This window comes from Pipistrellus kuhlii, unplaced genomic scaffold (assembly GCF_014108245.1).
Source record: "Pipistrellus kuhlii isolate mPipKuh1 unplaced genomic scaffold, mPipKuh1.p scaffold_m20_p_7, whole genome shotgun sequence".
Lineage (NCBI taxonomy): Eukaryota > Metazoa > Chordata > Mammalia > Chiroptera > Vespertilionidae > Pipistrellus > Pipistrellus kuhlii.
Window position 1 is genome coordinate 13,979,402 of NW_023425573.1, and position 26,439 is coordinate 14,005,840.

At 47.2% G+C, this 26,439-nt stretch overlaps 1 protein-coding gene across 6 annotated transcripts in view; it reads left to right on the forward strand.

Annotated features, from left to right (window-relative positions):
• Nucleotides 1-26,439, forward strand: part of HECW2 (HECT, C2 and WW domain containing E3 ubiquitin protein ligase 2) — a 222,401-nt gene that overhangs the window by 69,168 nt on the left and 126,794 nt on the right. The gene's annotated exons all lie outside the window — the stretch shown is intronic.

The window sequence follows — 26,439 nt, forward strand, 5'->3', positions numbered from 1 at the left end:
CAGAGAGTGGTCTCTATGGAAAGGAGTCCTAGGGGGGGGAGGGTTGGGGAGGGCCCGGTGCGGGCAGCGAGGTGCTGGCGAGGTGTGTCTGATTGGCATGCTTTGCATTTTTATTGTACTTCTCTTGGCTTCATTCTTCTGTCTCTCTACGAGTCTGAGTTTTTTAAAATTTTATTGTTGATGCTCTGACAGCTGTCCCCCCGCCCTCCTCCCTCTGAGTTTTGGTTTTGTTTGGCGAATTGTCATGTGTTACACTATCTAACTCAGCTCCAGCTGACTTGCAGCACTCCTCATCTGGAGGGAAAGTATCCTCCTGGATCAGAAACACAAATCTTTCTCTAACTACTCCAGGCAGGATATGGGTCCTGCTGGGAATATGAAGAAAAACAGTTGAAAGCATCAAGATGCCATCTGGGGAAACTTTGGGTGTCCACAGGGCTCTGGGAGTGGAGGCTGATTACCGTGTCTCACAGAGACCCTGAGTCTTGCAGGGTAGCTCTGTGCCAGCCCTGGAGCTCCAGACTACCAGAGGGAATGCCTTGGACATGGCTTTTGGAAATCACTAGCTTTATGGTTTATCGTTGGTCTTCCGCATGAGCGTGGACCGCTCACACACTGGACAGTGCCACCCATCGCCGCCTCCTCAGCTCACTCAGTAAACAGAGCCACGTGTGTGACTCTGTGCAGGAGCACTCAGGGTGCCCAGCTCAGACGCTTTCCCTGAGAAGTCGAACGGACACCCGTTAAGCAGGAGGCGGAGCATAGGACACTGCTTCGGGCTCACCCTCTGAATGCTTGGTCTTGGGCTGACTTTTTGTTCGGAAGGAAAACACCCCCAAAGGCTCCTGTTGCCATTTCTCCTCTGCAGGCGACCTCACACGCAGGAACAGAGCTAGGAGGACACGCACTGAGAGAATTAGAAGGATCGCCTGCGCTGTGCACCTGCGCTGCTCAGAGTGCCAGTCTGCCATCAGCTTGTCATTGATAAGAAACTTTCTCCAGAATGTGGGTCTGTGCAGCTGCCTCCCTTGTTTAGAAACCTAGCTATTAAAAATTGTCTAAACTACATAATGGGCTTGATGGGCGTGTTTCATCTTCTGGCTAAGCTTCTTATCCTGTCCGGGCCCAGTAACAGGCAGTGGACCAGCGTTTGTCTGGACCACACTGGGAATACATACCTTAGTGTCCACCTGTCCATATCTTCAAAGATGAGCGGCAGAACAACTGTGTGTGTGTGTGTGTGTGTGTGTGTGTGTGTGAATATATTTTATTGATTTTTTACAGAAAGGAAGAGAGAGGGATAGAGAGTTAGAAACATCGATGAGAGAGAAATATCGATCAGCTGCCTCTTGCACACCCCCTACTGGGGATGTGCCTGCAACCAAGGTACAAGCCCTTGACCGAACCGAACCTGCAGGCTGACGCTCTATCCACTGAGCCAAACTGGTTTTGGCAGAACAACTGTGTTTCGATGCTGCCTTAAAAAAATACCACAGTTTGTGATTGTTTATGACAGTGGTCGGGAAACTGCGGCTCGCAAGCCACATGTGGCTCTCTGGCCCCTTGAGTGTGTCTCTTCCGCAAAATACCACGACCTGGGCGAGTCTGTTTTGAAGAAGTGGCATTAGAAGAAGTTTAAGTTTAAACTTAAGTTTTGGCTCTCCAAAGAAATTTCAATCGTCCTGTTGATACTTGGCTCTGTTGACTAATGAGTTTTTCGACCACCGGCTTATGACATTTTTCATGTCTTTGCATTTGGAGAGTAAAATAAGGAAAGGTCACAAGAGTTAGCCAAGGCCTTAAGATCGTATGTTTTATTTATTTACTTATTCTATTGCATACAGGCACAAGTCAAATAGATAAATGGAGGGGAGCATGAGTACATAAAGGATATAAAAAAATAAAGGTGCTTCTTATTTAAAGGCATGTTCTAAGATCATATATTTTTTAGATTTAAAATCTCAACGTGTTAGCTGATATTTTATGGATAAACACTAAGATCCAGGCCTTAGCCGGTTTGGCTTAGTGGATAGAGTGTTAGTTTGTGGACTGAAAGGTCCAGGTTGGATTCCAGTCAAGGGCACGTGGCTCTGGTCTCTTTCACATTGATGTTTCTCCCTCCTTCTCCCCTCCCTTCACCCTACCCCTTTCCTTCTCTAAAACAAACAAACAAACAAACAAACAAACAAAAAACCCCAAAACAAACAAACAATGGAAAAATATCCTCCAGTAAGGATTAACGACAACAATAAAAAACCTCACAAAGCTGAGATCCAGAAAGGTGCTGCCATTACAGCTATTGAAGGCATTCGAGGCTGGGACTTGAGTTTGGTGTCCCAGTCTTCACCGCCTCTCCTCTGTGTTGAAACACATAGTCCATTGTTCTCTAACCTGTCGTTATCTGCTCAGCACCTTCGTGATTTTTGCAGTACTGGATTATCACCTGTACTGTTCCTGTTTTTTTAAACCACCACTGGATGAAAACAAAACAAGTGATTATATGCCCTGACATTGTCCTAAGCCAGTGGTCGGCAAACTCATTAGTCAACAGAGCCAAATATCAACAGGACAACGATTGAAAGTTCTTTTGAGAGCCAAATTTTTTAAACTTGAACTTCTTCTAATGCCACTTCTTCAAAATAGACTCACCTAGGTCGTGGTATTTTATGGAAGAGCCACACTCAAGGGGCCAGAGAGCCGCATGTGGCTTGTGAGCTGCGGTTTGCCGACCATGGTCCTAAGCAGTAAGGCTTGGGGAAAGTTATCTGTGTTAGTTAAAGTTCTCTCTTACATGCAGCACACTTGGAGAAATTCTGTTATCAGTGGTTAAGAGCACAGGCTCTATAGTCAGACAGACTAGCAAATCCAAACTGCTTACTCGCTTGGTGATTTATGTAATCTTTTAAAACCACAGTATCTTAACCTATAAGAAAAAAAGACTAAGATAAGTACCAATAGGCCCTGGTGGTGTGGCTCAGTCGTTTGGGTATCGTCCCGTGCCCCAAAATGTTGAAGTTTGATTCTTGGCCAGGGCCCATGTTAGGGTTGCAGGCTCAGTCCCCAGGAGGGGATGTGCAGAAGGCAGCTGATTGATGTTTCACTCTCACATCGATGTTTCCCTCCCTCCTTCTTCCTTCCTCTCTCTCTCTCTAAAAAAAAGAATGAATAAAAAAATGTTTTTTTTTTAAAGTACTAATATCATGAGAATTAAAATAATGTGATAAAGCTATGGGGCTCACAGTAAGGTACTCTCATCATTATTTTGGTTATTGGTCAAATTAGTAATTTAAATAGTAATAATCATAAAGTCCTTTCCTGGGAGTCTTAGGCTGAAGCACAAGCTCACCCACAGAATGAAATCACTAGAAGAGATTTCCACGTTAAGGTGTCCCCTTCTGTAACAGGAAGCAAAACCCATTCCTGTGACACAAGGCGCTCGGAATCACATGACCCTTAAAGGATCAGCGCTAAACAATGCAGTGCTTAACCCGGAGTACGCTGCAGGCGCTGCACCAACAGGATTTTCAAGGCAATGCGAAAACTGTGGTTTCATCCGAAAGTCAGTCAAGCGGAACAGAGGATTTATGTGCCAGGCATGTGGTTTTCAGAATAGCTATCAAGTGCGGTGAAGAGTGTGTCTGTTCTGGAGCTCACTGGGCATTTTTACGTGATTACCGCCAAAGAAGAGTGGTTTCAGGTCACACCTTTGAAGTTTAAAAAAATGCTTGTAGAAAGTAAGAGCTCTGGGCATGAAATGGTTTTGGAACAACTTCACCCTGAAGTACTTTCTGTTACCTAGTTCCACAGGGCAAGAGTAGGTGTACAGTTGTTCTTATGGAAAGTCATACAATAGTAAGCGATAATACAGGACTAAACTGTTTCCCTTACTCACAATGTAAACCTACTAGCATGTTTGCCCAACCCTGCATTATTCAGAATCGGTCGGCCTTTGTCGCAGAAATGAGCTAATCCCGAAACCTCAGCGGCTTAGAGGACAAAAGATGATTTATGGCTGATGCTGTGTGGCCAGCCTGGGTAGGCATGGTCTTGCTTTGTACTGTCATTTAGTGATGCAGGCTCAGCACCCTCTTGATTTTTGCCACATTGGATGATGGGAGGCTCAGCCATCTTGTCATCACACTGTCAGGAACACAAACCCGCCTGAAGCAGGTGTCCAGGGAGGGGAGAGCTGGGGATGCTCACAGCAGCTCCTCAGGGCGTTGGCCCCACGGTGACACATTCCGCTCCTGCTCAGAGCCGTCCTTCAGCATCAGCTTCGGGACTGCCCAACGGCCCGAGAGCTGGGAAATGGGAGATGCCCTTAGCCACTGAGTGAGCAGCCAGGGTCTCTGCCAGAGCAGATGTATGTGTCTTGCTAGCGATGTGACAGCTCCGCCCGTCTGCTCCAAAGCCTAAGACATCCTTGCATGGTCACTGCAAGAGACATGGGAGCATGACCAGACTGTGGAGCCTCAGAGGTAAGGCAGAGGAGGGAGGAGGGTGGGAAGAGAGCAACCACTGAACTTGTATGGATGTATGCATCACCCATGGACACAGACAATAGGGTGGTGAAGGCCTGGGCTGGGGGATGGAAGTGGGCTGGGAGAGGCTAATGAAGGGAAAAGGAGGATCTATGTAATACTTTCAACGATAAAGATTAAAAAAAGAAATAAAAAAAGAATACATGCTGGGTTTAGGAGGTGCCCTCCTTTGGGGTACACTTTGCAAGGCGGTCAGGGGACCGAACGAGAAGCCACGCCCAGGGAGGACCAAGGACAGTGTCTGTCACTGTGTGTGCACAGCAGCTGTTCTCGGAATTCGTGGCATTGCATTGGCGCTGCAGGCCATCTTGGGTCTGTCTTTTAGTACACATACTGGAAATTTCATTCACACAGAAGTCCATGTGTTCACAATAGTTATGGAAGACTTCCTTGGACAGTTAATGGTATAGCTCAGTGTATCCAAAGAAACTTCAGTACGTATTATTCCCTAACATACTGGTTGCAAGCAATATTTGAAATGGGCATTCTCCTGTCCATCTATTGAGATGATTTTTATTTTCTACCAAGTTATGCATATAAATTCCCCAGTTAATCTCTCTGAAATAATTTTTAAAGAACCACCCGTGTTTAAGATTATAGTTCAAGGGCTGTCATTCTAGGTATTTTCCTCCCAAATTATTATACACTATGTTGACATTTTGCTTCCTGTTTGCCTACCCATGGCTTCCATCTTCAGTATGGAAATTGCTGTATGTTTATATAGACATAAATTAATTTCCTGAATTTAGCATGTTGACTGTTGTATTCTCTCATTTGTTTTTGTGTCTTTTCCTATTCTTTTGTTTCCAAAGTCATGTGACTGCTGCTCATGCTGTCATTGATGTTTTTGTTTTTTTTTCTGAAAGTTTCATGTAGTTTAGCATGAAGAACATCAACAGTGTTTTTGAAATTCTGAAGGATGTTCTTACATATTCATAATATAACTGTTATTAAATGATTGACGAGTCAAGGAATTGACCTTTTACTCTAAGGACTAGGTTCTGCTTTTGGGGATACTGTAGTTACAGCATAAGCTACATACACGATCAGGAGCCAACAGGCTACTATAAGACTAGCCTAAAAGAAACAACGGCTGCAGTCAGGGGCCTTCCTCTGTTCCACGCCACCCCCTGGTGGTCAACGCACATCATAGCAAGCAATAGAATTCCCAGTCTCCTGGTCAAACTCCCACGGGGGCACTTTGCATATTAGCCTTTTAGCCATATATATATGGCTAAAAGTGCACAGCAGCTGTTCGCAGAATTCGTGGCATTGCATTGGCGCCGCAGGCCATCTTGGGTCTGTCTTTTAGTACACATGCTGGAAATTTCAAGTGAGAATTCACGTTAAGTTAACTAACAGGATTCTAAATATTTATTCTCTATCTTCTTACAGCACCCAAGTAGATTTTTCCCCTTTAAATGTATGTATGTGGCACGTTATTAATGTGCTAGAACATTCCATGTGGACAAGAAAGCCTTAAGAATTCAGTGAACATTTGGAGGAGGTAAAATTTTCAGGGTTGGGCCACTTGACAGCCATTTTTTGTTTGTTTGCTGTAACTGCCCAAACCTGTCGCTCCTGGGCCATTTCCAGGAGGTAAACAAGGTGACCTGAGCCTGCACGTGGCCTGTGGGGGCTGCTGACAGGTCAGCACATGTCGGGTGACTTTCAATTTTCCGGTGATTCATTGGCCTGAATAGAGTGCCATGAAACTAATAAAATTTCCTTAAAAAATGGTTCTTATTACTTGTAAAGATGTCTTTCTAAGTACAGCACTACTACTCAGACAAGCAGCAACAATATCACTTTGGCATTATGTGATACTGTGCATGGGAGGGACCTCATTGTTCATGTGTCTCACCCCAGGGTGAGGAAACCATATTACTTATTGAAGGAGCATGAATGTTGGTAGGGAGGTACTGTATTTTTATCATTTGGAAATATATATATGGCTAAAAGGCTAATATGCCAAGTGGGAGTTTGACCAGGAGACTGGGAATTCTATTGCTTGCTATGATGTGTGTTGACCACCAGGGGGTGGCGTGGAACAAAGGAAGGCCCCTGACTGCAGCCGGAAAGCCACAATCGGCCAAGGGACCCTACCTGTGCATGAATTTCATGCACCGGGCCTCTAGTTAAAATACATGATTCATCGGCTGACATTTATTGTAAACCTTAGTCACAGAGGGTTTAGGTTTTGGAAGGAAATTAGTGCTTATTCACCCCACTGGCCTCATGCTGCATGAGAAACCGAGGGTACAGGTGGATTAAGCAATTATGCCCACGGTGGTCAGTTAAATAGACAGAAAAAAAAAAGCAAAGTGTCTAACAGGACTTTCCTCTGCAGTGGGGTTTGGTGCACTAGCACGTGGTCCACAGGCGTTTGCTGTGCCCTGTGAGTATCATCTCATTGGTGAAGATTAATAGATGGTGACTCGGTTCCTTATAATGGGAGCTTGTAAGGATTTACTTTATACACAGCACTGTCTACCGTAAAACAACCCTGCAGTATGGGCAAGACTTCAGTGCAAGCTTTTTATTGCCAAGCTGCTGCTGTTCAGGGACGTCTCTTACAGGCACACAGGGATGCTTTCGGTTCTGCTGCCTCTCACGTTCCCTTCCCGTGAAGCCCCCGTCTGCAGGCCTTTTTGCTGCATCTGAGGTGCGTGGCATGCAACTGTTTGACAGAGTCTAAGACATGCCCGCGATGCCCATGATGACGGAAATATGTCCTAGCAAGGCAAAGAACCCCCTTTTCCTTTCCTGTCTGCTTCCCTGGCAAGGATAGCCCACCCTTTTAGATAAAGCGTTTGCTGAGTTAAGGAAAAAGGACGCCAACACGCACTGTCGGGAAAGGTGCAGTTAGCACAGCCTGAGGCAAGGCAGAGCTCCCCTCAGCTGACGTGTGGAACTGTGCCTGTCGCCCAGGACGGCGCCTGCTCTGAACAGAAGTGAACTTTTTTTGTTGCGACCAGAGAGGACTTTTCATCATCTCAGAGTGTCCAGAACAAGCGAGGCGCCTGCTCTCATTTTATGCAATGCTGAGCCAAGAACTGGTCCCGCCCGGCAGAGGAGAGCAGGCAGCGGGCTGAATTGACCACAGAGCCTCACCCTTAATTAAAAGATGCCGCTACCTCCTGCTGAGCGGTTGCATGGTGTGGTGTTTGGGGCCCGGAGTCCGTGTTTTTCTGGAAGGACTGCTCTCAGCACAACCTCTTCTTCCACTGCGTACGGCAAGTTTATAGACTGGCCACGTCTTAATCATGTTTGGATCCCCAGTGCCTAGCACCCAATTCCAGTGCAGTGCACATTGGTTGAATCAGTGAGCATCTGACACCTAATAAAAGAGCAACATGCTAATTGACCATACCTTTGCAATGCCACCAGCCTATCAGGAGCGAGTATGTAAATTAACCCAACAAAGATGGTGGGTTAATTTGCATATGCAGATACCTAGCGTTCCCCACCACCCCAGCTGGTCAGGCACCACCTACACTTTGGGCCAAGTGTAGGTGGTGCCGGCAGCCAGGGGAATGAAGGCTTTATTTGTGCATCGGGCCATTAGTTTTAAAAGGAAAACAGAGCTCCCGTGTCCTGAAGGTTGCATGGGACTCTGACATGCAGTTGAATGCTAGGATATGGTGCATCTGAAATGTCCTCTAGTCTTTAGCTTCACTATGTTGCTGGTTTGGAGAAGGCTGTCAGTTCTCGACTAGATTCCGAGGTTTTCTGGGTCCTCTGTTCCTCGGAGCTGTAGGAGTTGTTTTCAGGGTTTAGGCACCTCTGGTTTGATGGGGAGAGGGATCTAAATAACGCCTCCTCTTCCCCCACCATCGGTTAAAGCTCTGTTTCTGCTAGTTAGATTGGACATGCATGATCGTTTTCTAGAATCCATTCTAAGCTTAAAACTCTATTTTTAACTTCTACTCCCTCTGCCTGAATTTTTAAAAAACCTGGCTGTCGGCTCACTGACAAATTGGACGATGTCCTACTTCTCACCACTGCTCGGATTATGTCCAAATGGACGGTTGCCATTCGCCAATTAAATACTTCCTCTAAATGTGTCCGATGAATCTTTATCTCGAAGAGCAGGACAGGCGGATGGGGAGGACACCTACGGAGCCTCGCCCCCGGGAACGAGAGCCCTCGGCAGAGCAGCCGAGCAGCTGCCTCGTTTCCTGACCTGGCCGTGCCCCCGACCCCGCGGCCTCACAGGGTGGGGTAGACCCGCCTGCACGTCCGCCGGGCCATCCGGAAGAGGCCTCCGCTTCTCTGGGAGAAACACTGATGGGTTGTCTGTTGCCCACAGGCCAGCCCCAGGTTGATGAACCTCCAGCTCTATAAACCAGGGAATTCACTTTAGCAAACCCTCTGTGCTGCTCGTGCCAGGTTTTGTGGCTGACACACAGTTCCTACGATTAAGAGGCGAACTGTGCAGGGGGCTCAGCCTGCCTGGCCTGGGTTCAAGGCAGGACCCAGTGTTGGTGCAGCTGCTTCTACATCGCACCCGCAGCCTGGGCTTTTCACGTCTGCGTGTGCCCACAGGGCTCCTCGTGAGCCGTACGCCGAACCAGGCACAGAAGTAGCACATGCTTGACAGATGTGGCCGGGAATCCCCTGTGGGCCTTTAGCCTGAGTCTAAAGGACACTCCTGGATCAGCTGGAGGTTTGCTGGAATTTAAAAAATAAATGTTTCAGAGAGAGGAAGGGAGAGGGAGGAGGAGATAGAAACATCAAGGATGAAAGAGAATCATTGATCGGCTGCCTCTGCATGCTCCACTCTGGGGATCGAGCCCACAACCCTGGCATGTCCTCTGACCGGGAATCGAACTGTGATCTCCTGGTTCCTCCGTCAGTGCTCAGCCACTGAGCCATGCCGGCTAGGACAAACTGAACTTCAAAAAGAGAAATGTAACTCAGGAGTAAAGGGATCCTGGGAGTTTTAGGACCATGGTCATGTTTGAGTGCACTTGCTTGGCCAAGGGCATTAGACGGAAGTGCTCTCACGAATGCAGGGGAGATGGGTCTGTCTCGGAGCTGTTGGGGCTGGCTTCACAGGGCACTTCCCATAAGAGGGCGAAGGCTTCAGGGTGGGTATGACCCAAACCCAGAGCCGTGCAGGTTGATGGTTAGGTCAGAGAGGATCGGGAAGCTGATGTGTGTACTGTCTCTTACAAGTTAGTCCTCAAAGCGGAGGCCCATGGTCTTGCTCCGCCTTTCATGCAGTGAGTGGGGACGCTTGGGTCCGGGTGGAAGCAGGTGTTGTCTCCATCCTGCTGTCCTGGCATTGTGTGTGGAGCCCGGACCCTCCGGCCAGCACTGCGTTCAGTGTGCTGGGAAACCGGCTCCTTTTAGAAACGCCCTCTGCTGTGCAGCTTACCGGTTCCCGTGGCATGAGGGCTCCCCACAGCCAAGTCCAGCTCCCGGCAGCCTGGCGGCCAGGTTCACAATTCCCGAACTCACAGCTGGCTCCAGCACACCCCGCTGTATTCTCCCACCTGCTCTTTTTGAGGCTGTTGGGGGCGGTATCAGTACCAATGCCACGTGAAACCCTTAGCCCTTGTGGTGGGAGAGAAAAAAGGTGACTAAGAGGAGCACCTGTTTCATTGATCAGCTCAGTGAAAATAAGTCCTCTAGTCCCTGATTCTGTCTTCTCTGTAAGTCTCTGTGTGTTCTTGAATGAATGGTAACAAATATTGCAGGCGGAGGGGCCGTGTTTATTTTGCTGCTAAAGCATCTTGAAACAGTCAAGTTGTGGGACTTGGAATTTGCTGTTTATAAAGATTTTGCATCTTGAGGTAAAGTCTAGTGGAGGGAAGGGTACAGAACATTTCCTATCTATTTGTTAGTCTGTCTGTCTGTCTATCAAACATTTCCTATCTATTGATCTATCATCTGTCTGTCTGTCTATCTATCTATCTATCTATCATCAATCGTTTCTATCGGACATTTCCTATCTATTGATATATCATCTATTTATCCATCTATCCATCCACCTACCTATATCCATTCTTTATTATTGTACCAAAACCATCTGAGGAAGGTGACAATATCTCCTGCTTTGTCCTGCTGCTTGTCCTGTGTGTCCACGCTGTAGATGCTCCCCATCTGTTAGTCGCTCAGCAGCCGTCTAGGGGTCAGCCCCACTGCTGTGTACCGCAGTGCCCGAGTTCAAGTCGCCCTTACCAGTGCCACAGTCACATAGTCTATTTCTGTATATCATTAAAATGGTTCTGTTTCATTAGTCACTGCTGTTCACCTGTCACTGTGCCTAATTTAACAAATAAACTTTATCATAGCTATGTATATATGTGTGCATAGGAAAAACAAGGTACCCAGGGTTTGCTACCGTGGTTTCAGGCATCCTCGGGGCGGGGGTGGGGTGGGAGGGGGTGGGAGGGGCGTGTGCCCTGCGGATAAGGGGGACTTCCTGTGTGCTGAGGCAGGAAACACGAACCTCTCAGGAATGAAAAGCTCTTTGGGATGGAATGGAGTGTTTTGAGGGTTTCTCCACAGCGAGAAAGGGTCATTATGTTATCAGGTTATAAACATGTGACTGGAGAGGCATTCGGAAACCCTCTGGACCTTTCTGTGGCCGGACAGGTTTATGGGTGCTGGGAAATGTGAACCTCGTTTTCTTCTACCAGAGATCGGGGGGGGGGGGGGGAGTTTAGAGTGGGGCGCAATGATCTTGGCGACTGTGAGGTCTACATCCCTTTTGCGGAGCAGGATGGTAAACGAAGCCTGCAGTGGCAGAAAGCACTGACAGTGTGGTGCCGAGGGAGGAAGCACACTTGGTATACACCCGGAGGAAACCTGCAGAGCAGATGTCTGCCTCACCACCGCCGGCTTGGCTGTTCAGCTTGGAGACAGCCGTGCTCCTGTTTGTTTGCTTTTAAGTTCTCTCCCAAAGAGCTGAGGCCGCATGCGTTTTGTTTTTCTTCTTTCCTGTGGATTTCCTTATGCCCCCTCCCCCCGCACCCCCCACTTCTCGGGCCTCGTAGCCTTAGTTATCTTATCTTCCCTGGCTTTTCCAGAAGGTTTCGGTCCATTTCCTTGAGAGCTTTTCAGCGTCAGAATTTTCTCTCTGATAAAAGATAGCTGCACAACCTGAGGGAAGGGACCCAGTCCCCTAAAACACACTGCGTAAGTTGCCGAGGTCTTTGCCGCCACGTCCCCGTGGTGCAGGGCAGGAGCGAGCTGCATCGTGCAAATGCCTCTTTGAAAGAACATTTTGCAAGGGATGGCATCCTGAAGACCTGCGCTCACTGAATCTTTCATGGGATGAGATGAATTTTTAATGGCAGAGCCTGGCTCTCCCAGGAAGTCTTTTTTTTAAAATATATTTTATTGATTTTGTACAGAGAGGGAGAGAGATAGAGAGTTAGAAACATCGATGAGAGAGAGTCATCGATCAGCGGCCTCTTGCACACCCCCTACTGGGGATGTGCCCGCAACCAAGGTACATTCCCTTGACCGGAATTGAACCCGGGACCTTTCAGTCCCCAAGCCGACGCTCTATCCATTGAGACAAACTGGTTTCAGCTCCTGGGAAGTCTTTTTCCAGAGTCCGTCTTATGTCTATCCAAGCGCATGTGAAAAGCAAAAACAGTTCGTGATCGGTTGCTTCGTTTGTTTAATCATGTTCCGACTCAGAATGCATTTATTAAACACTTCCTTGCAGGTCACACCAATTGTCAGAGAATCCAAACATAGATTGGAGGGTCATTTTGGTCTGTGGCTATTGGTGCTTGCTAGCTCTCTTGGCCCATGTCCTGCCCTACCCAGCGCAGGTCAGGGGGACATTAGCTGGGAGCCACGGAAGAACTCCCCCCTCCCCCAGGCGAAGAATCTCAGTCAGTTAATTCTTTATCTGGTTTACAAATATTTACCTTTCCTTCGTGAGCACATGCAGTATGTGGCCTTCCAAATTAAATTGTTGGCCATGGAAATTTTGTTTGCTCCGTTATAGTTTTTTGGTTTTGTTTTTGGAGGAGGTTCAGTGTCATTGTTGAAGGTACACTGACGTCGTCAGTATTAGGTAACATAAAAAACATGTCATCCCATATGGGCCGTTATTCACGGGGGGGGGGGGGAGCGGGGGAAGCTGGTAAATGAATGACCGAGAAACATTGTGGAACATGATATTTCTCAGGGTACTGAACAGTCAAAGCAAAACAAGTTGAGGTGCCCTAGCCAGTTTGGTTCAGTGGATAGAGCATCGGCTTGCGGACTGAAGGGTCCCGGGTTTGATTCCTGTCAAGGGTTGCGGGCTCACTCCCCAATAGGGGGTGTGCAGGAGGAAGCTGAACAATGATTCTCTCACATCATTGATGTTTCTATCCCTCTCTCCCTCTCCCTTTCTCTCTGAACTCAATTTTAAAAAAGGGGGAGGGGGGAAAGATGAGAATTCTTAAAAAAAAAAACACACCACCACAAAACCCAGAGTGGAAGTGTACCATGTACAGGGTGTACCCTGGAGGTCTGCCCCTGGGTTTTCCTGTTGGACAACAGACCCAGAGTTTCCTCGGCTGCTCCACCCCCAGAGCAGATCCAGGCTGCCCTAGAGCAGCGCTCGCTAACTTTCTGGACCTCACGGACCACCTGTTGGCGACTGCTGACTTAGAGGACGGGCAATGGGTGGCTGCTTGGTTGCTGAGTTTCTGACTATAGCTTGCCATTTCTTTTTCCTTCGGAAACTTAAGGTTATTATGGCAAGTGCTTTTCCTCAGGAAGTCTAGTTATTGCTGGTATTCTCTCCATTGAGTGAACCTAGAAGAGATAACTATCCCTTGAGTCAAGGTTTTATTGTTCTTTAAATTTTTATTTATTTATTTATTGATTGATTTATTTATGTATTTATTTATTTATTTGAATCTGTGCTTTCACTTAGGTAGGGATTTTGTTTTCCATTGGGAATCATATTGGTGAAGAAAGTACAGCAATTAGCAAAACTCTTTTTCTAAAATTACAAATGGAAGCCCTTTAAATGTTCACATTTCACATGGACACCTCTGTGCATGTACCTTGGCATTGGTGTGTACAGAACATCTGATAAAGGCATGTTGTTCCCTGACATGAAATGTTGAAGCACTTGGTAAGGGGAGAGAGAGATCGATCCATCCTTTAAGATGTAGAGTTTCAAAAACATTTTTTTTTAAATTTTAAATTTTATTTATTTATTTAAAAAATATATATTTTATTGATTTTTCACAGAGAGGAAGAGAGAGGGATAGAGAGTTAGAAACATTGATGAAAGAGAATCATCGATCAGCTGCCTCTTGCACACCCCCTACTGGTTATGTGCTTGTAACCAAGGTATGTGCCCTTGACTGGAATTGAACCCGGGACCCTTCAGTCCCCAAGCCGACGCTCTATCCACTGAGCCAAATCGGTTTCGGCTCAAAAACATTTTTAAAAAAAAATATATTTTATTGATTTTGTACAGAGAGGAAGGGAGAGAGAGAGTTAGAAACATTGATGAGAGAGAGTCATCGATCAGCTGCCTCTTGCACACCCCATACTGGAGATATGCCCGCAACCAAGGTACATGCCCTTGACCGGAATCGAACCCGGGACCCTTCAGTCCCCAGTCGACGCTCTATCCATTGAGCCAAACTGGTCTCAGCCAAAAACATTTTTTTTTAAATTTAAAAATTGTTGCAAGAGTATTATATATATATTTTTTGTAAGATGTGGAACAATGCAAATTGTTTCTCTTTCTCCACCAAAGAGAACACTTATTAATGATGGGTTCATACACACGTGAACACAAGTGCACATAGAAATAAACCTTTAAACAGAAATGCATCTTGCTGTTCTCCTGTTAGTTTTCTTTTGTTTTCACTTTGCAGAGTGTCTTGAATTTCCACCCGTCTCAATATTCCTGATACCTTTTTATAAAACTTTAAACTTTGTCATTATACTCCCTTATATGCATGAACCATGATTTATTTAGCTCTCATGCTATTGATGGTCATTTGGATTGGTGCCAACACTTGCTATAACAAATGAGACTGCAGTAAGCATTTCCGCACTTAGCTTTTTTGAGTATTTGTATCGGTATTTCTAAAGAAACAACTCTTAGGCATGGAACTGCTGAGGCAGAGAATGCGCAGATTGAATTTGAGGGGTGCTGCTACAGATCCCTCCAGAAACACTGCATCGGTTTAGTAACGCCTGTTATTCAGCATGACATTAAGTTACAAGTTGTTCAGATGATGGGGTTATAAGTGCTTGGGTAGGTTAGGGCATACGTCACAGATGGAGTTGTGTACCTTTCCAGCTTGCATGGAAATTTGAACTCTGTATTTTAAGCAGATATGGTTAGTGATAAAATAGGAATTTGTTTTAAGCTTTGTGTTTTGCCTTTCCTGAGAATGTGGTTGGTTAGTGGCTCAGAGAGAGGGCAAGGAGTCACTGGAGGTGCGTAAAGGGCATCTTTAGAGGAACAAGGTGGTATCTAGTCAGGTTTTCATGACTTTTAAGTCAAGTAGCTGAAACTGGGATTCAGTCCCAGGAGGACTTTGCACTAGGACCATACAGATCTGTAGGCTGAGGAGTAGAAGTAGAATAACAGTTTCCTGTGCATACTAGGTTTATAAAAATAACCTCTTTGAAAGCAAGCGTTCAAGTTGCAAAGTATCCCTGCTCTGAGCTATTTCTGGGCTATCCTGTTTCAGCCAGAGGGCCTGATTTTAATACAATGCCCAAGCTTATCTTTGCGCTCACTTGAGCATGAATGCTGTATCTTCTCCAGAGGAATGGAATGCGGGCATTAGTCACCTACCCACTCCCTCCCCTCCACACGGGCCCTTCCTCTGTCTGCCCCACTTCCTTGCTGATGTATATGGCAGGAGTGATGCAATTTCTCTGCAATATGGGCAGTTATGGTTAGGCTATCTCTTCTGCAAAGGCCTCCAGAATCCTGTAGTGAGGCATCAAACACTGTTCACTGTGATTAGAAAAATGATTGAGCCCGGCTGGTGTGGCTCAGTGGTTGAGCATCAACTTATGAACCAGGAGGTCACAGTTGGATTCCCAGTCAGGGCTCATGCCCGGGTCGTCGGCTCCAACCCTAGTGTGGGGTGTGCAGGGGGCAGCAGATCCATGACTCTCATCATTGATGTTTCTGCCCCACTTCCTCTTCCTTCCTTTAAAATTACATTAAAAATTATATTAAAAATCAATTTAAAATTATATTAAAAAAAGAAAAATTGTTGAAAATTTAGTTCATAGATTTATGAAAAAATACTCCTTTAAAACTGTCCTGAGGGAGAGCCAGTTAATTCCTACTAAGACATATTGCAGTGCTTCCAGATTCTAGCCTACGTTATTGTTCCAGGGATTCTGGTTATTAGTTACTCTTATAATCCAACTAGAGGTCTGGTGCACCAATTCATGAATGGTGGGGTTCGGCTTGCCCCTACTGAATGGCAAGCATTTTATTTTATTTATTTTTAAATAATTATTTATTGTGGAAAGTATTACATATGTCCCCTTCCCCCCTACCCCATTGAACCTCTCCAGTCTGCCCTTGCCCCCCCACCCCAGGCCTTCAGCACCCTATTGTCTGTGCCATTGGGTCATGCATATATGCACACAAGGTCTTTGTTTGATTACTTCCCACCCACCCACCCACCCACCCATCCTCACTTTCCCTCTGAGATTCTGCATTCTGTTCCATGCTTCCATGTCTCTGGATCTATTTTGTCCATCAGTTTATTTTGTTTATTAGATTTCACATATGTGTGAGATCATGTGACACTTGTTTTTCTCTGACTGGCTTATTTCACTTAGCATGATACTCTCCATACCCCTCCATGCTGTCTCAAAGGGTAAGAGATCCTTCTTTTTTACTGCTGCATAGTATTCCGTGCTTTTATTTTATCCACTCAACTACTGATGGGCACTGGGGCTGTCTCCAGATCCCAACTATGGTACATTGTGCTGCTATGAACAGAGGGGTGCATCTATCCTTTCTGATTGGTGTTTTGGGTTTCTTGGAATATATTCCTAGAAGTGGAATTGCTGGGTCAAATGGCAGGTGCCTATTTAATTTCGTTTTCCATCATGGCTGCACCAGCCTGCATTCCCACCAGCAGTGTTGTAGGGTTCTCTTTTCTCCTTGTCCTCGCCAGCACTAGTCATTTGTTGATTTGTTGAAGGCAGCCTGAATAGCAAACCCTTTAAAGAATAATATTTGCAAATAAATTCTCCTTTCTTTCAGACGGGCATTGTGTAGTCTCCTGGGTTTTAGAATCGTAAGACCCAAGTGTAGCTCTAGTCTAGGCCCACCACCAAGGAGGTGTCTGACCTGGCTAAGTCGCTTGACTCTCTGGGCCAGGACATTCGATGGCCCCTCAACCGGTCTGGCTCCTGCCTCTGCTTCCAGACGGCCTGAACTCCGTGGTGACTGGGAGGAGTGTTGCTTATAGACGTGCTAAAATGACATGGCCAACCCCAGCTTCAGGCAAAGAGATGGAGGAGATGTATTATTCTTAAAGTAAAGACACAGTAGAATTTCACTTCCCTGATTTATCTTATGCCATGTAATGAGAGACATAGACACCAGCATCTGCTCTGTTTTCGCCGCAGTCATTACCTGTAATATTTTCCTGGGGTAATTTTCTAGGTAGATAAAAAGTGTTGTGTGCAAGGAGTGATGTTTCCATGCCTTCATTTCTCTCTCTTTATTTACTGTTGTTTTGGTGTGGATTTGTGCTGCTTTTGTTGTGTCTGTCACACTTTCCGGCAATATTTGGGAATCATGGCCGTGCCGTTTGACACTTTAGTATTTTATACGTAAAGGGGAATGATTCGTGCTTTTCCATTACCTCGCCTACTTCTGAGATTTATAAACTAGCGTTTTGACGTCTTAGAAGATGGACTGTGTTGTGTTACGTTGCCGACAAAACACTGACAAATAAGTCTCTCCTCAGTCCTTGACTTGAACACTTGCTACTCATTTTTCTCTCTGATGTATCTCCTCTCTCCAGGTTCTGTGCCTGGTATTTTGCTTAGTAGGTATAAAACTTAAAGTCAGAGGACTAGAAGGCTCCCGAGGGACCGTAGAGCCTGACACAGGAAACAGACTCCAGCTTACCTGCCTGAGCTGAATGCGGGCGCTGCATAGAGTGGCATCTTTACTGAGACTGAGGCTTTATTCTGGAAAGAGTTGTATGATCCACCAGTGATGTTTACCATGGGTAAAGGGTGAAGAGCAATAGTCAATTCAGTTCTGTCCTATTACCAGTCTTAATAGAATCTGTTTCACTGATTTAAAAAACTGAATCCAGCCCTGGCTGGTGTGGCTCATCTGGTCAGTTGGCGTGTCATCCTGTAACTGAAATGTGGCGGGCTCAGTTCCCGGTCAGGGCACTTACCTCGGTTGTGGGTTCGATTCCCTGTTGGGGTGCCTACGGGAGGCAACCGATCAGCGTTTCTCTCTCAGACTGATGTCTCTCTCCCCTCCCCCTCCCTCTCTCTAAAAATCAATAAGAAGCATACCCTTGGGTGAGGGTTGGAAAAAAATCAATCCAAAAGGGAGAATCACTTGCAAAGTTCAAACAGGAAAATCCTCTTGGGTAAATCCTTAGCCCGTCCATCACATAAATAAGAACAACGTGTTTGACTGGTGTGACGTTTTCCCTCTACTCTTCTCCACGTATCTGGTTTGCTACGGTGGCAGGCTTCATAGAAACCTGGGTGTGTGTCCAGCCCGGCGAATGCATTGGCCCCAACAGGCATGGAGTCTGAAAGTGTTGTATCGGTCAAATCCAGGTGTAGGTGGCACTGGTCCCCCCAGGAGGCCGACGGTGCGCTCACAGTACTTGCCCTGCCACGATGGGAATTGATGGGAGTGTGACTCCTGTCTCACAGATGAGGAAGTCAAGGCTCAGAAAAGACTAGGACGCCTCCCAGGGTCGCTTCTCAGGGTCACGCCCAGCGTGGTTAGCATTTCACGCAGTGTTCTTGCCCCTCTTCGTGAGGAGTGATGGGGCAGCCGCTGTGAAGTCATGATATGTCATCATTTTGGGGAGCACCAGGAGCGCTCGCACAATGTAAAAATAATTCCCTCTGAGAGTTAAATGACAACGCTGACATATCGATCGATCGTGCCGAGGGGCCTGTAAGAACTCACCGGGCTCTCGTGTTTCTGAATCACGACAGCAGCCTGGGAAGTGGGGGTTCCAAAATCTGGGGGCCCGGGTTGGAGTTCTGACGTGGCCATTTGTTCTCTGTGATGTTGGGCAACCACTTAATTTCCCTGAGCCTCATGTCCCCTGTGGGAAAAAAAAAAAGTGTATTGGGATAGGGTCTGCCTTCATGGGGGTGGTAGGAAAAATGATCAGAGCTGATGAATTAAAAGCACTTCATGGAACACCTAGCAAGCATCAAGGAAGCACCGAATGAACAGCTATTATTCTAAGCCCAGGCGGTAGCAGACCCAGCGTGTTGAAGGATCCCAAGAGTTTATGGGACTCGTCAGAAGGGGTCTTGGAGAGCTGTGGAAACTTGGAGTAAACAATGTGGCCCTGGGCAGTGTCCTTGTAATCTCTCGCCAGTCCGAGGATGAGATCTGTGTGGTCCCAGGAGCCAGACCTGCATGTAGGAGACACTGTTTGCCAGAGACCTTTCCGTATCCCAAGCCCTGCCTACTTCGGAACTCTTGCTTCCAAGCAAACTCAGTGCAATGACTTGGCTTCCCAGGCAGTTTTCCTAGAAGGCCGGAGGTTGCAAGAATGAGGCCACCTTCAGAGGGACACTTCTTCTTTTTTTTACCATTTTGTTTGTTAGTTTATTCTGTTCTTTCAATTCCACATATGAGTGAGATCATGCCACAGATTCTTGTCTTTCTCTGACACTTATTTCACTTAGCCTCATGCTCTCCAGGTCCATCCATGCTGTTGTAACGTGTAAGAGTTCCTTCTTTTTTACAGCTGAGTGGTATTCCATTATTATAAACTAGAGGACCCATGCAGGAAGATTCCTGCAAGAATAGGGCTTCCTGCAGCCAGAGCGAAGCCTAAAAGGCAGGCTTCCCTCCTGTCTCCGCCGCCACCGCTGCCTCACCTCCCTCCCTTCTCTGCAGCGTCGCTCCCTTCTGCAGTGCCTGGCTTCCTTCTACGCTGCCTTCTGGCTTCACTCTGTGCCTGTGTATGCAAATTAACCGCCATCTTTGTCGGGTTAATTTGCAAACTCACTCTGATCGGCTGGTGGGCATAGCAGAGGGAAGGTCATTTTTGCATGTTTCTCTTTAATTAGTGTAGATGTACTACAGCTTTTTATCCACTCACCTACGGATGGACAGTTGGGCTGTTTCCACATCTTGGCAATGACAAATAATGCTGCTATGAACACAGGGGTGCATAATATCAATATATTCTTTCAAATTAATGTTTTGGGTTTCTTAAGATAATATTCCCGAAGTGGAATCTCTGAGTCATAGACAGTTCCATTTTTATTTTTTATTTTTTATTTTTTTGCAGTAACTCGTACTGTTTTCCACCGTGGCTGCCCCAGTCTGCATTCCCGCCAGCAGGGCAGGAGGTTACAATTCCTGTTCAGCATCGACTGCCTTTCTGATTTTGACCGAGTCTAGGGCCTGACAAGTTCTTCGCCCTTGCTGATCTTGGGGAAAGATCTGGAAGGTGGGCGGGGGTTTCACCAGGGCACAGTCTCTCTAAGCACTTTTTGTCTGGCTGTTTGTAGGTGCCATGTGATCGAGGGTGGCTGGCCTCATCCGTTTAGGACACCATAGAAGTCTGCAGGCTTCTGGGAGCTTTTATATTTGCTAATGAACGTCGTGGGCTCTAAGGGGTGGGGTGTAGGGTCCGACATACCCTACTCTGATTTAACAAGGAGCCCCCTTTCCCGGTAACTTCACTTGGGTTGCCTCACATGCCCCTTAGAAAATGCTCCTAAGGAAATACCTCTCTGGAGGAGTGCTCTCTAGCGCCTCCATTCGATGCCACAGACAGCTCCGGAACAGGACTGGTAACTTCATCCGTGGAGCATTCTTCAGTTAATGGCGTGAGGACGCCGGGCCAGAGGGAGAGGGAAATCAGACGGGTGTGAGAAATGTGTGCTGGTGGCCCGTGTAGCGACTAGCCCACCAGCTTGCAACCCCGTCACAGTTTGTCAGGTCCTGGTCCGTGCTCCCCACTCGGGAGGCTTGGCTCTCCTGTCGTCTGCCTGGCTGTCCTGTGCGGAGGTCTGGGCTCCTGTCCAGTTTCTCATGGTGCTCCTCCGTTGGCGGCAGCCCGGCCAGTGCTCCTCCTCCCGCCAGCCAAAGTTAGCCGACAGCCGACGCCGTCATCAGAAAACGACGCCGTCATCAGAAAGCCACGGTGTGCCAAGGAGGGTTGGGGGGGTGGTTCTGTGGGTTGGAGAGATGTCCCATACACCCAAAGGTTGCAGGTTCAAATCCCCATCGGGGGATATGCCTAGGTGGTGGATTTGATTCCCTGCTCAGAGCATGTATGAGGGGCAACCAACCAACATTTTTTTCCCCTCTGTCTTTCTCTCCCTCCTTTCTCTAAGATCGATAAAAACATATCCTCAGGTGGAGACTTAAAGAAGAAAAAATAAACAAATTACTCAATATCATAATTCCATTTGGAGCAGGTGTCTCTGGGTTGGTGACTCTAGTCCTTGAAGTTTTGAATACAATTTTAAACTTACTCTGATTTCAATTTGTTTTCTTTTGCTTCAGATTATTTTTCCTGTCCCTTTACCAGATACATCCTGCATCCGTTTTGTCCTCTAGGGGCGCCCTTAGGATAGGTGATATTTGCGGTTTTCAGTATCTTGAGATCAAGGTGACTTTTTGGGGCAACTCCTCTTGATAAATAAAATCTTCTTTATTTGAGTGCTTCATGAATCCCCAGGTATAGGTAATATTTTAAAATGTCAGCATAGTTGATGATTACAGACAGATTTGCCATGGGAACATGGAGGCTGTAGGAAGACAGAGAAGGGAGTCATTTTTCTCCATCACTGCTTTTGCATTCCTGTCACCCTGGGCCAGATTGGAGCCTCGTTTCTGGTGATTAAGGTAATGCAGGTTCATTATAGACAAGTTGGAAAGTATGAAAGAATGTGGGGCACGCTTAAGCCTTCCCGCCAAGCAGTACTTACTGCGAACAACTTGCCACAGTCTTTACAACTTTATTCCAGTAAACATTGCATGCATCTATATGTAAGCCCAGTTAAGTTACGGAGCATACTGCTCTGCAGTGTGTTTTTACACTTACTATATCATGAGCGTTCTACATGCCATTAAACACTATTTGGAAAGGCAAGTAATCATTTGGGAACATTGCGTGGTGGCTTACATGATTTCTTATAATATGGCTGTGCTGTGATTTATCTATTCATTTTTTTAGGATGCTTTTATATATAGTTCATAATTATCACAGACTGTGACACAGTGACCACTGAATTCCTATAACCTTGGGTGGCACGTGCTTCTGGAACATGCATGTTACTTAGCTTATTAATGCCATGTCGGATTTTTTTTTTTTTCATGTGTAAAACAATCCCGACTTTCCTGGTGTTTCTGCACACCCCCCTCCTCCTTACTATTATCTTTTACTGAAGGACCTTATTAAATTTACAAAACAATAGCTTTAAAAAAAAAAAGTCTGATTGAGTTGTTTATACAAAAACTCTAACCCAGACTGGAAGGTAACATTGCCAATCCTGATGTTCTCGTTTATAATGGAAATGCTCACAGGCCTTAAATAGAGCTTCAGGGGGCGGGGAGGAGGGGGAGGGTTGTTGGTACAGCGTGTTCCAGGAAAGGCCTTTTGGACGAGCGCCATCGACTTTTCCAGAGATGCCTTGTGACTTGGGTCTTCACCTTTCCGAAGTGATTGCTGGAACAAATGGCTGCGCTTCCCTACGCGGGCTGAAGGAAGACCGTTCTTTTTCTCCGAAGGCATTACTGGAATGCTGCTAAATGCTCACGTCGGATAACCTAGATCCGGTGGGCCCCGGGGTCCGTTCATCTTGCAGCCGCCTTCCCGGTGGACTGTCGTTTGCCACAGAAATAAATTCTAAAGACTTCTCACGGCGCTTTCCCTGTGGAGAGCGACACCACAAGTACCGAGCATTGACCGAGTGCGTCCGTTCCCGACGTGCTGAGTCCTCTCCGACGTGCTGCAGTGTGGGGTGACCCGTGCTGTAGCCCAGGGAGCTGAAGTTTAGGGTTAATCAAGGTCACGGAGCTCATGGATGTCCATCTCAGCTGCGATCCGGGGCTGTTCTGTACTGCCTACAGGTCCTAGACCTCTCGGCCAGCTCATTAACTGGCCAAATGAGAAAATGCCTTCTATCGGACATAAGAAATGGCTTCTATGGGACGTAAAAATGTAAGAAAACCATGAGCAAATGTGGCGTGTGACCATTTACAACTTTGAAGCCTCACAGAGTGAACCTGGGTATATAACATTTGACTTCTCTTCTCATTTAAAAAGGAGGGGACACAGTAACGTGGGGAGGGGGGATCCTCATTTTTCATTCATCGTGGCGTCTCAGGGTGCAGCTGCTGGCATCCCAGGGTGCACCCCAGCTTCTCCATCACCCACCCTCTATCAGCACCGCGTTTCGCTTGGAAGGGGAAGGTGATGCTTGGCAACACCCAGAGCCATAGTGGCAGCCGCAAGCCGCCCGAGGGCCCAGTGGCTGAGGCAGGAGCTGTGAGATCGGGTCTGGACGTTCACAGGCGGAGGCAGGGGGCCCGCCGCACATGAGACCTGCGCCCCGGGACTTAGGGCGGGGACGGGTTATTGGTGTGTGTGTGTGCGCGTCTTGTTACCGTGTCATTGCCGAATCGCATGAGCATCGTTAGGCAGCTGATAGGGCCCAGGGTTAGATGGCTGCTAAGACCTGCTTTTTTTAAAAAAAAAATATATCTTTTATTGATTTCAGAGAGGAAAGGAGAGGGAAAGAGAGATAGAAACATCAATGATGAGAGAGAACCATAGATTGACTGCCTCCTGCACATCCCCCACTGGGGATAAAGCCTGCAACCCAGGCAATGTGCCCTTAGCTGGAATCGAAGCCGGGATCCTTCATTCCGCAGGTTGAAGCTCTATCCACTGAGCCAAACCAGCTAGGGCAAGACCTGCTTTTTGAGAAGAGCCTGAAACGATAGTTTCATGTCGGCTAAGATCCACCGATAAGGGGCGGACACCCTCTGCATACCCTACTGCGATCAAGTTCAGCCCTGAACTTTCTTACTCTGTGGTAGGATCGTGGGAAGGGAGAGACCCACATCACCCTTACTGGTGGTGCCTTGCAGAGGTTCGAAACCTCACACCTGCTTGTGTGGATTGGTCGTTAGGAATAGAAAAGTGAGGGTCCTTTGTTCTCACGTATGAAAGCAACGGGACAGAATCTCGGTATTTTGTCTCCGCTGGGCATCGACTAAGGGATTTCCCCAGCACGGACTGTGAGAAAGTCAGTTCTTGGGGACTTGACACTTCCAGAGCATAAAGAAAATTTCCCAGACAAGACTGCAAAACTCTGAGAAAGTCACAGGCCCACATCTCCTCTCCCTGAGCTCAGAGGACGACAGAAATGCGGCTGGGACATTGCACCGGCTCCTGGACCGGCTCTGCATGTTCCAGCCGCGCCTCTGGGCGCTCCGGTGAAGTGGCTAGACCTTACCTAGCCCTTTCCCCGCCCTGGGGCTAGTGCTGCCTCTCAAAGTCGCTGAGAGGAGCCCAGCCTGCGTGGCTCAGTGGTTGAACGTCAATTATGTACCAGGAGGTCACAGTTCAATTCATGGTCAGGGCACAGGCCTGGGTTGTGGGCTCCATCCCCGTTGTGGGACGTGCAGGAGGAGGTTGATCAGTGGTTCTCATCATTGATGTTTCTACTACTCCTTCCTTCCTGAAATCAATCAAAATATGTATTTTAAAAAGTTGCTGAGGGGATTCTGCCAGTGGATGATACTGCAGTACTGAGCGCAGTTCATGACACCTGGCGGGCGGTGGTTAGCTGTTCCTGGGAAGATTGTGGGTCCGTGGGAAATGTGTGGGTAAGCTTTGCCGTCACCCAGCTGATGACATTCAGCTCTTTCTTGCCGCGTTATCTTGTGCGGGCAAGCTACTCAGCCTTCCTGTCCCCGGCTTTCTGAATCTGTGCAGTGGGGGTTGGAATAACTGTGCCGGAGGGCGACTCAGGGTTCCCGGCGGGAATGTGAGGGCACACTCCCAGGGCCTGGGATGTAGCTTTGCTATTTTTATTCAATCAGATCACCTACCACATCCCAAGTCAAATTTTAAAAAAAACAACAACAAAAAAAAACCACCCACGCATTTCACGGACACGTGTCTCTTTGTTTTTATTCTGTCCCTTGCTCCGTTAGCAGCCGTCTCAGCTTTCGTATGTTTTCAAAGACGCTTTCTGACGGACGCACGAAAGGACGTGTGTTCCCATTGGGAGGCTTGGGGAATCTGAAAACACAGCGGAGGTGCGAGACGGTTGCTCATCTGGCTTTTTCGCGAACACACGGTCAGAGGGAAGAGCCGCCAGCGAGAACCGGGGCAGATGCGCGGGCACTGGCTGTAAAGCGCCAGTCATGCCTGTGAGCGACGTCAGACCCAGGCTTGCAGGATGCAAAAGCACAAGGGGAACTCATCATGCGTGTTCCCGGAACAGGGCCGTGCCTTCCTGGTGGACTGACCTTGACTCTGTTTGTGTGTTTGGTGCCGGCATCAGCCGCTGACTCGTCCCATCGTCCATTCGTGTTGCAATCCAAGAGTCTCGTCTCTCTGCCCTTCTCTGCCGTGCTCTCGTGTTTCTCTTCAGAACGCATCCATCTTTCGCCTTTTACTCCTCATGCACGTGCTGTGAGCTTTGGGAATAGGCTGCTTGAGTGAAGTGAAGTCTTTCATTTCTGATGATGAATCCTCTCGGCACCCCCGAGTAGCCTCCTGGATCGATAATCAGACATTGAGAGCTGTGATGATTGGTGGGGCTTTTGAAGGAGACCTCACGGTGTGGGGCAAAGGGACAGTGTCCATTCCCAGATTAATTTTTTTTATTATTGATTTCAGAGAGGAAGGGAGAGGGAGAGGGAGAGGGAGAGGGAGAGGGAGAGGGAGAGGGAGAGGGAGAGGGAGAGAGAGAGAGAGAGAGAGAGAGAGAGAGAGAGAGAGGCATCAATGATGAGAGAGAATCATGGATTGGCTCCCTCCTGAACGCCCCACACTGGGGATGGAACCAGCAACCCGGGCATGTGCCCTGAACGGGAATCCAACTATGACCTCCTGATCCATAGGTTGATCTTTGATCATTGAGCACACTGGCCAGGGTAAAGAATTCATTTTCTATCTGATATTGAGGCTCTCTCTCTCTCTTTCTCTCCCTCTCTCCCTCCCTCCCTCTTTCTCCACTGGTCTTGTTCACAAGTATTCCTCCAATGCCTACAACATGCGGTATCATACTACATGAAAATGTGAAACGAATGCAATATTAGCATTAATTAGTTTTGTTTGTTGTTGACTTTTTTTTTTTTTTTTTTGCCTTCTTTCCCGGAGGTGTGTGGTTTTGGAGAAAGGAACAATAGCAGATGTAAATCTGAGGGTTTAATACTACACTTCCCTGGCCATGTATGAGTGAGTGTGTGAGTGTGTGTGTGTTTGTATGAGTGTGTGTATATATGTGTGAGTGTGTGTGTATGAGTGTGTGTGAAAGCCTGTGTGTGTGAATGTGTGTGTGTGTGTATATGTGTGAGTGTGTGTGTATATATGTGTGAGTGTGTGTGTATGAGTGTGTGTGAAAGAAAGCCTGTGTGTGTGAATGTGTGTGTTTGTGTGTATATGTGTGAGTGTGTGTGTATATATGTGTGAGTGTGTATGAGTGTGTGTGTGTGTATGAG